This window comes from Triticum aestivum, chromosome 1D (genome assembly GCF_018294505.1).
Source record: "Triticum aestivum cultivar Chinese Spring chromosome 1D, IWGSC CS RefSeq v2.1, whole genome shotgun sequence".
Classification (NCBI taxonomy): domain Eukaryota; kingdom Viridiplantae; phylum Streptophyta; class Magnoliopsida; order Poales; family Poaceae; genus Triticum; species Triticum aestivum.
In genome coordinates, this window is record NC_057796.1 from 151,967,863 (window position 1) to 151,980,047 (window position 12,185).

General features: G+C 42.1%; 2 long non-coding RNA genes across 5 annotated transcripts; both read left to right on the forward strand.

Moving 5' to 3' along the window:
* Window positions 1–764: 764 nt before the first annotated feature.
* Window positions 765–4,866, forward strand: LOC123180818 (uncharacterized). Of its 2 annotated transcripts, none has more exons than XR_006491260.1 (3): window positions 765–1,795; window positions 1,874–1,906; window positions 2,006–4,866. It is a non-coding gene; the product is annotated as an uncharacterized lncRNA (long non-coding RNA). The 2 variants fall into 2 exon arrangements; XR_006491259.1 differs by having other exon boundaries at window positions 765–1,353; window positions 1,596–1,795; window positions 1,874–4,866.
* Window positions 4,867–7,110: 2,244 nt separating this feature from the next.
* Window positions 7,111–11,541, forward strand: LOC123180819 (uncharacterized). 3 transcript variants are annotated; one of them, XR_006491263.1, is made up of 5 exons: window positions 7,111–7,807; window positions 8,376–8,477; window positions 8,956–9,080; window positions 9,890–10,155; window positions 10,842–11,541. It is a non-coding gene; the product is annotated as an uncharacterized lncRNA (long non-coding RNA). The 3 variants fall into 3 exon arrangements; XR_006491262.1 differs by lacking the exon at window positions 10,842–11,541 and having other exon boundaries at window positions 7,111–7,483; window positions 7,598–7,807; window positions 9,890–10,286; XR_006491261.1 differs by lacking the exon at window positions 10,842–11,541 and having other exon boundaries at window positions 9,890–10,286.
* The last annotated feature ends 644 nt before the right edge of the window (window positions 11,542–12,185 follow it).

Here is a 12,185-nt window from a genome sequence, read left to right on the forward strand (position 1 = left end):
TGAACATAGTTCTAGATGTTCCCTAATAGTGAAATCATAGGTGCATATTCTTCTTAAATCTGAAACATATGTGATCTTAAATTGCTTTGCATAATCTAGAATTTAGTTCTTGTCCTCAGTTTTTACTTTGCCATTTTTGTGAGAATAAGAGGTATTTTTTAACTATATACTCACATATATTTGAGATAAGCATGGGACTGTCAAAGTTGTCATGGAAAATGGTGGGTTACTCATTTGAGTAGTTCTTTTAAACCGGTATTAAGGATGGTGCATGCATCAAGTGTAGATGACACAAGGATGGTGCCCACCATCATTACAAGTTCGTCAATACATGTGGCTGTAGGAAAGGGCTCACAAAAGTGGTGTGCTAAGTGTTATTAGCAAGCTCATCGCCTTAGGTTTCATCACATTCGCCGTGAATAGGCGGAGAACTTGACCACCATCGACGATAGTGACGAGGAAAAGCAGCAATGCTGATGGTGCATTAGGGACATGCGATGATTTATTTTCCCGTCGCAACGCACGGGCTCTTTTGCTAGTAATAATCTCTCCCTAATAATAAAGCACGGATCGACTTTGTCGGGTTCACCGTCACAATACGCTTTCTTCTTGTGAATTTACGCTTTAAGTTTTTTCACCTATATTATTTTCGCTATCCGAGGTGGTACTATTTACATGGAATTTTTATCCGTCGTTCGTGTGCTAAGAAAATTTAGTACGTTTCGTTTTTCTTGTTCTTTCTGACGTTCGTAAGCGGCATGGGCTTGGGGCACACATCGTCGGCCTGCACTGCCGCCTTCGCAGACCCACGTTTCTCTCCCCGCTTTGTCTGGTTTCCTCTAGAAAAAAGAAACAATTCATCTACACCTCGGACTAGATTCGTTTGGGAGCCGGAGATTTGCAACAAAAAAGGGAGCTGGAGAGGATAAGTTGAAATCGGCGGCACCGCCGCCGCCGCTACGGGGCACAAGCATGGAGGCGGTTGGGATAGTGTGGTGCCGCCACCGCTACGGGGCACGAGCACGGAGGCGGCTGGGATAGTGTGGTTAGGGAGTTGGGAGAGGAACAGGGGGAGACGATGGCGGCCTGAGCGGGCGGCGCTGGGCGCCATGGGGTTCAACATCTCGCCGGCCTTGACTCGCGCACGTCCCGTTCCGCTCAGGGCACATCCTGCCTCAGCAGCCACACCTCTCCCTCCAAGCACAGAGCTTGCTGCCCCCACCCCCATACAATGAACGAGCATGCCAAGGAGAGGAGCTCCATGCGTATGGGAGGCCAGCCGCTCCCCAATCTTCAGATCTGACCAACGTGGGAGGAATTGTTGGAGCACAACCAAATCCAAACGCCTCACCGGTGAGCACCATCATTGCCTGAAGCTTGGAGAGTATTACTAATTGCTTGCTATTCATTATTGCCTGAAGCGAGAGAACAGTTTAGTTATTTCTCCGGTAATTGATAGTTGTTATATTATATACTTGTGTTTTCTTTACTGTAGAGACCACTGATTATTCACCCATTGATTATTCACCCAGAGTATAATGTTTGTGACTAACACCTATTTATCAATACATGGGATGACCATGTCGTGGGTGAAGAAGTTTGCAATGGATCAACCTTGAAGACACTTGGAACATTTACTTCGAGTGAAGACTCTCGCGTGCAATTGCCACTGCCCCGACCTGGCCGATTGTTGACCTCGATGGCTTGACAGCGTCCTTTGTGATTCTGAACATATGTGCTACTCTCCTGGACACCGCCGACTCAGGTCCTACTCTCCTGGACGCCGCCGACTCAGGTGCCATCTGCGTCCAAGATTTCATAATAATTTTTTATGCATCAAGACATTCTTATATCTACATGTAGCTTCTATCAGGTTATATCTACATGTAGCGTTGGAGAATACTACGTACGCTGGATTGAGTAACCCTTCCTTAATATTCTCTTTCCCTGTTTCTGTTTGGGCATTTAATCAAACATATGATGCACTGATGGATGGATGTTGCAGGTGGACAACGGTGGCACTAAGGCCTGCAGTAGCGAGTGGAGAGCGCCCAGGCCGAGCTCCCCAATGTTCATGTCGTACAGGAGCTAATCCATGCTGAGTGGGCCATATCGGTCTTTGTCTGCACGCATTATTATGTCCTCTTCTTATCTCCCCCGCTTGTGCCATCGGAGAATATCAAGGATGTGGCATCGGCACTGAGCCGCCACTGGTAGGCAAGGGCATGTGGCCTGGTCGTCAACGATGAGATTGGGGTCGGCACATACCAAAGCGACACACAGAGGCAGAGTTCTATAAAAGTAAGGAATCCATCTAATTCTACTTGAGAACCTTCCAACACGAGGTAACATCATTTGTGGCATGGGTATATCTTATATCTACTAAATATCACTTCTAGATATTGGCGTTACGTACCAAGTGTATACATCTATATTGCCAGTGATTTTGCGCTTTTGATAATTAGTCAATATTTTCATGTATTTGTTACAACAGTATGGTGTTAGCAAGCGTATTGTCTTGTGAAAAATTGGTGATTGCATATGCACTTCGTATCTAATTGTGTTTTTTCTGAGCTAATATTTTTACTAATTATTCTATTCTTTCCACTTCTTGTATAAACAGACCAGGACCAGTATTCTGAACCTCATACCATTAAGGTAATCAGCTATTTTTTTATAGATGCACTAACTGATTGCTAATTTCAGCTTTGTTCTTCATTACTGCAGGGCATATCTGTATTCTAAGGAAAATTAGTACACTTGGTAATTCTTTCTTGACATGGCTATTCCATCGAGGTTTAATTCTATGATACACAACTAATAGTTTGTTGGTATGCATAACTATCTTGCCAAAGGTTTTGCCTGTGTATATCACTTCGTAGTTGAAAGTGTTTGATGCAATCATTATGAGCATCATGTTTGCCTTTTTGTGGAAAATTAGTGTAGAACTCTTCTTGCTACTACCATCAACTCTCAACAAGTCAGTGATGGACAGGATTATCATTCATGTACTTGAACAGTTGATTCAGGGTCTATTCATAAATGTGTTAATTTGTTTTTGTATGACTCCTTTCTTCCATCAATGTTTTTACATCCAAATGAACTACACTATTCTTATACAGTCAAATTAGAATATTTTGATTTTTTTGATGATCACTTAAGGGTGTGTTTGGTTCGGGGACGAAGTGTAATGGAATGTCATGGTTCCATTCCAGTGTAATGGGTTGGTTCCGTCCTTGTGTTTGGTGTGGGTAAATTGAGGGAATGGAATGGTTACATTTTGGTGTTTGGTTTGACAGATGGAATGGAATGGATTTGTAAGTGATCATCAATTCATCTATGCAACAAAGCCAGGTAAACATTGAATTGGATTTTGAAACAGGGGTTTGAGCATCAACTAATCGGATTGAAGCATTTTTTCTTTGAGCATTGATGAATTGAATCCATGCGACAAACAACGGTGTGAGCTATTAATCTGACTCAATCACAAGACAAACAGTAGCTACAAGAAAAGAAGCTAAAGCTGAGCGTGGCGGCCGGTTGGATGCGAGGCTTGGCCTTGGCGTTCCCACGCGCGACCGCGACTCCGAGCGGCGCGTTCTCAGGTGCGGTCAACGGCCGGCGTTTGGAGCGGCTGCTCCGTCAAGCACGGCGGCTCGGCGCTTCCCGGCATGTGCCGCCATTGTTGCCCTGCGGCAAGACCTCCACTGGCGAAAGAAGGCGTAGCAGATCAAAGGAAGATGGCCGGCGGCACAGATAGGAGGTGGAGGGCCGGCAGCGCACATCGCGGGCGGGGGAGAGACGAGGGAGAATAGCCGCACAGAGGATAGGGTTCGAGAGCGAGAGAAGCGAGCAGAGGCCGTTCCGCGTCGTTCCTCCGATTTGGAGGTACGAGTGGATTTCGGATCTGGGCCGAATATTCGGTTTGCGAGCATGAGCCCGTTCCGGTTCCAGTTGTCTACCAAACGCACGAACGAGGCCCAGGAACAGGTTGGACCCGTTCCATTCCAGTCCATTACCGAAACCAAACACACCCTAAATAAATGAATATCCACGGTTATCAAGGAGGGAGGGAGAGGGGGAGGGAAAGGGAGATGGAGAGATAGAGAGAGAGCGCATTTAATATTTGATAGCTTCCTTTACTAAATCACCTATCTCATGGAGCTGCAGTTTTGGATGTTTAAAATGAATGAGTAGGTAAAGATTAGCGACATTTTCTTACAAGCACCTGCAATATTTGCATAAAATGCTTTCCTAGGGCTGGTCAACTCTTTTTATTTCTGTCATAGTACACATGTCTATCACCACAAATTGCCATATGTTTTTCAACGGTACATGAGCTGTGAGTTGCCCTATTATTTTAAGAGTTCATAAGTTGGGTTGACTGTGAGACTCTAAATACATGATACATGGTCTTGTACAATTTATATTACTGTCCATCGAAGTGTTTTATACTCGTTATTATATTAACATAAATATTTTTGTGATTAAAGTTGCAGGTTATTACTTTGAATGATCTAAGAAATATATTTGGATTAGGGAAGCGTGAAGCACAAGCAATCACCTCAGATATCGAATCTCGAGCATACAGAAATAAGCTTATAAAATCCTTTAGTACTGACTTGGCTGCTGCTCCTAACAAAGCATCATTCCTCCAAAATCTCTGTCAAGAGTTACAGTTTGATCCTGAACTTGCTAGCAAGATGCATAAAGATACCAAGCTGACACTTGTTTTTTGTATTGCATCATTAATTTTACAACATAGTTCTATGTTAGCTCAAAATTTGATCTTGCTCCTGCTAGCAAGATGTGTACCATATTAGCTACAGTTTGAAGGATATAATCCTTTTGTTTCAAGACTAATGGTTAAACATTCCTCCGCTGTGAAAGTTATTATTTTATGTTCAAATTTCTTCGTTACATTCCTCCGGTGAGAAAGTTATTAGTTTAAGTTTGAAGAATATAATTTTAACTATAGGTATTTGGCTATCAAACAACTTTTCTGCTATCCGATTTTGTTTTTGCAAAAGTTGCTTCTGTTCTATATAGGTGTACAGTTTTCATGCTAAGTGGAAAGTACCAAAGTTGTCTATCCTAGCTGCACCAAACTACATTTTCTTGTTTTATTAATATGAGATATATAAGAAAGTGCAGCGGGAATCGCTTGTACTCATGCTTGAGGATATTTGGCTTAGGCTCCTGGACTGCCTCATGGCCACAGTACAGATGGGACACTTGTGGTTATCTTCATGTGTCATTGGTGGTCAGAGAAACAAAACAAAGATGGGGTGGAAGGTTGAAACAAAACAAAGGGTCTAGGACTAGGAGTTTCAATAAGTTGTTAAAAATTGTGCCAGACATTAAGGTTGATTTCAGTTCCTTTGCATATGTGTTCATGCAGTTTTTGTACTATCTGTTTTAGACAAAGAGCATATATGTTGTCTACATGAAAAGTTTGTGTTCAGATGAATGGTTGGATAGTTAGATGGACGGTGGTATCTCCAGCTCATTAGGGTTTAAATCCTGATACTCGCATTATTTTTAGATTTATTTTAGGATTTCCGGCGATGCGCTTTTAGTGGGAGAGACGTTCCCATTGAAGACGAGACGCCTACGGTGACTTCGTAAATCTCAAGATGCTCATACGGGTAGGTGTGCATATGTATGTTCATAGGGGTGAGTGTATGCGCGCATGTATGAGCGCTTCGTCTGTATTGTGTTCAAAAATAGTGCAACAAGAAGCAATATAATCTTGTAAACCAAACAACTAACATTGTCCTAACAAAATTAAGATAGTAAAAACACACTCGCTTTCGAATATAAAAAAAATTATAGAAATAATCCCACTTGGATCCATCACAACTCTTTCAGCTAATATAAAAAAATTAAGGACACTGAGAATCATACCATCATGAACGGAGGTGGTGAACATGAAAATCGTCGGTGGCGGCGAACATGAAAAGTGGCAACATGTGAGTAGACGGAGTTTATTTCCAGTGCAACGCACGAGCACATTAAGTTAATCCATGCAAAGGTGTAAGTGGAACTTTTAAAAAAAAGACACAGCATAGACGCCGACGTCACGTACATACACTCGGCCGTATAAAAGTACACACGCATATCATACATCTATAAGCACCAAGAGATTAAACCGGTAGGTTTTGAAACTGATGAAGTCACGACAAGCACCTCACTATATACGAGAATGTCGGTTCCAACTGAACCAGTTGGATTGCATGAGGGAAGGGTCTCGCTTCAATTGCTTCAGGGTAGCAGTACATTTTTTTTGCGTCGAAGTGTAGTACATGGAGTTAAACATGTCTAGAACTGAACTTTAGTAGCAGGGACAACAACATTATCTGAAAATACTGTCTAGATGGTCATAGAATGCCAAACAGTAAGAAAAACTGTAAAGAAAAGTGAACCAAAAGGAAGGGGCAAATTGTTTTGTAATGTGAGAGGTCCAATTGAACTCTGTAGTGGTTATCTTATTTCTATTGGTTCTGTGCTAACTTTGCTTATGTATGCGAGTTACTCTGAAGCAACACGATAAACAAGGTACATTCATTTTGGTCATGAAAATAAGGTCTACCTATAGCATAATCTAATTTGTGTATCTTATTCCCTACATTCATATTTAGTTTGGTCCATAAGTTTTCAGAGATCTTCTATTTGAAACAACCAACCCGTTCTTCTTTCAAGAATTAGAATTTCTACAAGTATACTTATTTTCAATATATGTTGAAGAATTTGGTACCAACAGAATTTTTCGCAACTAACAGGTGCACATTTGTCATGGTTGAATTTCTTTTATTATTGAAAACCTAATATTCGAAGTGTATACCAAGAGTCGTGGTTAGAAGTTGAATGCTAAGGGATGAAATAATTGATTTGGGTCATAATAAATCAAATCAAATGTGATGATTTTTTTTCTCCCGTTGCAACGCACGGGCTCTTTTGCTAGTATGTATATATATATAAATAAGCACGGGTTGGGTGCGTAGGGTTCACCGTCGCAGCAATCTTGCAAAAACCTCCCTGTGATTTTTGACAATTAACCCGCAGTCTCGTCCCTAAGTAAAAAAAATAACGGTTCGACGTGAAAAAAAAAGTCGCCCGCATCCTCTCGCACCCCGCACGCCTACCTGCATCTCCCTGACGGCTTCGCCTCACCGGCGGCAGGCCACCCCGCCGCCCAACTAGCCTCGCCTCGCACCGGAGGCAGGCCAACCCTCCGCCCGACTCGCCTCGCCTCGCACCGGAGGCGGCCAGAGGCAGGCCAACCCTCCGCCCGACTCGCCTCGCCTCGCACCGGAGGCGGCCGGTGGCAGGTCGGAGCCCCCCCGCCACTGCCGCCATCTACCACCACCATCCTCGCCGCTCCCTCCCCTCGCCCAGCCATATCTAGACGCCTAACCAGGAGAGGAGGAGGGGGGTTGACAAGGAGAGAGCAGTCAGCAGGCGGCGGCGGCTCTGAGTACAGGTAGGCGACGGCGGCAACTGGGTAGCAGCGAGCGGCCGATTCATCTCGCCTTCATCTCCTTGCTAGCTCCATGTCCTTCGCAGGTTCTAAGATATGGCCTCTACTCCTCGACAGCCACACCGAGCGGCCCATCCAAGAAACCAGCCCTGCCGCCCTACTACTCCCAACCCCCCTGAGTCTCAACCTCACCGCCTATTCTGGTCGATGCTGTGATTGATAATAACCAGGAAGATTTCACTGCTCAGTTCATCCATTTGAATCCTTCTGCTGTAATTCGGTTCCCTACCCTTTCTTACTTGCAGGAAATTCAAGTGCAGTACACATGTGAGTATCTTCTCCTGTTGTATGCATGTGATCATTTGTTATCGCTGATTAAGAATCAAGATCCGTTACATTCTTGAATATTGAAGACTGTCTTAGTTGGTCCATATTAAACTTGATAAATACAATTTCCTTTTGGTTCCATCTGACAATTTAGTTGCATTATTGATTTGGGCAGTTTGCAGTAATCTTAAGCCGTCTTCAGATTTTAGCTTCCTCAATCATTCTGAATTATTTAACCTCAGTATGAGGTACATGTGTTCCAAAGATTAATCCTGAGAAATTTGTAGTTGACCGGTTGGGTCTGTTTGATTTCTTTAGTAAACTGCAGCGGCAGTCACCATTGTTCATGATCTATTCTAAAGCTAGATTATTTGCACTGCAGTATGTTTGTTACTTCAATCAAATAGTTCAGCCGTGTCTTATTGATCTGGACGGTTCTTATTTTAGCCTGCTCGGTCTCTGGATTATTTTCTGTCAATTTTGATGCATGTCTTTAATAAAATAAGAAACTGATTTTGGTTGCTAAAATAAACACTAAACGCTACTTGCTCATGGCGGCTATGTGTAGAAAGATGATCACAGTGGAGGAGATCTCGACGGTCGACGTGAAGCCGGGGCGGAAGAAGGGCACGAATATCACCTTCCTAGAAGGAACGATCTGATTTTTCTGGTACTGTTATGTGTTTCAAAAAGTTATTGGAATGTAATTTTTATATTGACACTATAATCTATGAAATTATATTTTCAGACATTTCACTTTTTGCATCAGCTGAGGCACATTTTATTTTCAAATAATTTCTGAAGTAAAATTTGTGAATGAACCGCATGATGTTTCATGTGTCTGAATTGTACTTGAAATAAAAAATTAGATAGCAAGGTCCAGAGGAAATGTGAGAAAGTTGTCCAAAAACTGAAGAAACTTTTTTATTTTTCTTCCCATTACAAGTTTGCAATTTATACTATGCTTTATTTTTACTATAACGTCAAATTTACCATGTTTTAAGATGAATGGTAAATCAAATAAGGAAATAAATTATGGTGCCCATAATTTATATCCCTTAGCGCTTCATCAACATGAGAAAATATTGGTTGATCCTTGTTCAGTCTTACTTGCAGCTTAAACTATGTTTACCAATCATTCTGTCCAGGAGGATCCAGACAGGGAGGTGCTTCACACCCTGCGTCTAGGCATGCACTGCAACGCCAACCACATGGCTAAGATGGCCGTTGCTATCACCGAGTTCCGCGCTCTCTGCTACTTCATTGAATCCAGGTTTGTGGACGCTATTTACCAGTTGGGAGAGAAACATAATTGATGTGTATGGAATTTCAGAATTGACACCCATGACCTATCAGTTCAACTAGAAGCAAAGAATGTTTGACATGCAAGGTTCTATCATCCCCGTGTCTTTCTGTTCCTCTCTTTATTCTGCAGAAACTGCCAATTGTTACTGTAGCTTTCATGCCTACCAGACGAAATCAAAGGCAGGTGCTTTGTTTCTCAAGTGAAGTAAATCAAAGTGTTATAGTGGAAGAATTATCCTAACATAAGAGCCTTATTTGTTTCATAAAAAATATGTACAGTTGGTTCGGACAACGCTTAATTTGATGTTGTTAGTTCGATTTGAGTTTCTACACCATGCCAAGAGCTTTAATATTAAAAGGCACATTCTCATTTAATAAGGAGCACTCCAAGTGTTAGTATTAAAAATAGATCATGCTATTTTCTGAAACGAGAAATCAGAAATCAATCCGTATGGTTCTCCAATTTCATGGTACTAAATTTAGATAGAGGTATTGTTATGTTAGCTTCATTTAGGTAACACGAGCATGCCAAGCTAGATGATATATAAGCCTTTAGATGTTGCTCTTCTCTATTCTTGGCCACATCTTCTAAAAACATAGATAAGCTAGTACCTCCTTATCATATTTTATAATTATCCACATCGTTGCAGAAAAACTCAACATTTTTTCCCATGCCTAAAGTTACCTGGGAAGATTTCTCTAACTTCTTTCAGTGTACTCTTGGCACTAACTCCTGAGAAGTACTCAGAAAACAACAATATATTTTTTCTTCACCAGATGCGGAAACTAAAAGGCGAGTACCATGGGATCATGAAGTATATAAAGCAAAGGAGGAGCTGTACCATCTCCTCTCCGGCAAGAATTTTTTTTTCGTTGGCGATTGAACGAATTGAATGCAAGATTGCATTGTTAGAAGGACGGAGAGTGGAACACCAGCTTCAGTTTCTCAGATCCCACCTTCTCAACTTGATTCCCTGTTTGCATTCGCCATTCTCAACAAGCACCAGGACATGGCTTTGGTTCTGCACAAACAATATCTTCAGGTATTTCCAGATCTTCAATAAGGATCATCAAGCCGTATGTTCTTTATCTAAACAATACACATTGTAATTGTTCCATCCATTACCTCTGAAAGTCAAGAATCATAAAAAAAGTCACTGGCATATATCTGTCACCAAGGAAGGTTCGTTAGACAGAAAAAGGATCTGTGGTTAACTCTGTCATCCTTAAGTGTGTTTGTGTCCACACCTGGTGAAGAACGGGAAGAAGATTGCTGACAACTGTTAAGAGAAAGCAAACAACTGAGGAGGAACAATCTTGTTTGTGCCTAATGATGGTTGCCTGAACCTGACACCAGATACCATGACAACCTTGAACCTGGACACCAGGGATATCTCCCACGGCGTGCCTCTTTAGAACAAATCCAGCAATCAACACCTTGTCAATTTGCTCCATGAAGTTCAGGAACCATCATTAAGCACAAACAAGATTGTTCCTCCTCAGTTGCTGGCCCTTTAGTCATAAAAAATGATGTGTTGTTGTGCTTGTTAGCAAGTTTTATCTCCCCCGTGGATGCAGATTTCAGAATATATTCATTTTTTCAGTACGATAGCTTGCAAGTTGCAACGTACCACAAAGCTAGCTATTAGCTGACCGATCTTTTCCGGTTGGAGCGTGTTTAATTTCCAAAAAAACAATTCATGCCAGCTTTCCTTTCTATTGATTTTAGTTACAAGAATTCTCGCCGATAGAATTGATCTGGGCCGGTGTGCTCGGACGGCAAGAATGCCTCGATGACCACCATGCCCAAGGCGATGTACTTCTCTGGCGATGGCTGTGGGTGGGTGTGGACTTGCTCCGATTGGATGATGTGTGTGCGTCGTGTTGAAGTTGAAGATGGACCATTGTTTCAACTCTAGACGACATGGACGGTTGAGCTTGATCACGTTTGTCGTGAATAGGTGGACAACATGGCCCCGTATGTTGAAAAAGAGAAGTGATAGCACAATATAGTGCTAAATGTGTGTAAGGATTTGTTTAATCGTTGCAACGCACAGGTGATTTTTTGCTCAATCGAGGCCGTAGTGCACAACCACTGTTGCGCATCGGGAAAAAATGTTTCCTAAGCCCCGGGCCGCTACGGGCGCAGGCGTCGGAGCATCGCATCACACAAAGAGGCAGAACCTCATAAACGCCATCAAGGAACTACAATCGGAGAAAGCCACAACATTGTCCAGGTCGACGCCAAACCAGCGACTCGAACAGACGGCGTCGATCCAGAACAACGAGGCACACATGGCAAGGCGTCGCCGGGGATTCGCCACAGAAGAAAACTGTGATCTATGCCGGCGCAGAGCAGCGGACGATACGGTGGTCGACGGCAGCATTTACTAGGGATAGTGAAATGGGGAACATGAATAGAGATAGTGTGTGCAGTTCGTCTTGCAACGATGGTGTCTTCTTGTTTGTGTAGGCCAAGTCCTTATGTTTGGGCCAAGCCCAAATAGTGAAAAGAAAAATTGAAAATAATATTTATTTTTTCAAAAAAAAACATTCTAAAATATTTTTTTTGAGAGAAATGTTCTTACCCCTCAAAAAACAAAACATTCCTACCCCTGAAAAACGTTCTTTTAAGGAATACATGTGTTAAAAAATGTTCTTTTTCAGAGAAATGTTCCAATTTCATAAAAAAACGTTAACTCTTCTTGAGAAAGTGTTCCAATTTTTATGTAAGTGTTAACTTTTAGTAAAAATTAGGAAATTTTCACATTCAACCTGATCATCGACATTTATTAAAATTGGATATAAAAAAATGATGCACAATGACACATGAAGTAGGTGCTGCCCTTTTTTCGTCCGGTGTAATGGACTAACCGATGCTTTCATAGATCACCTGGATAATTGTGCTGGTTGTGTTTTCAGGGAAAGAACTATTGAGCAAGCTGAATTGCTATTGAATAATATATTGAGTAATGAAAATGATTGGACACTTCCTGAACCAACTCCGAAGCCAACTCCGAAGAAGAGGGGTATTCTATTTCTCAACCCTGAAGATATGCAAGAGGCAAAGAAA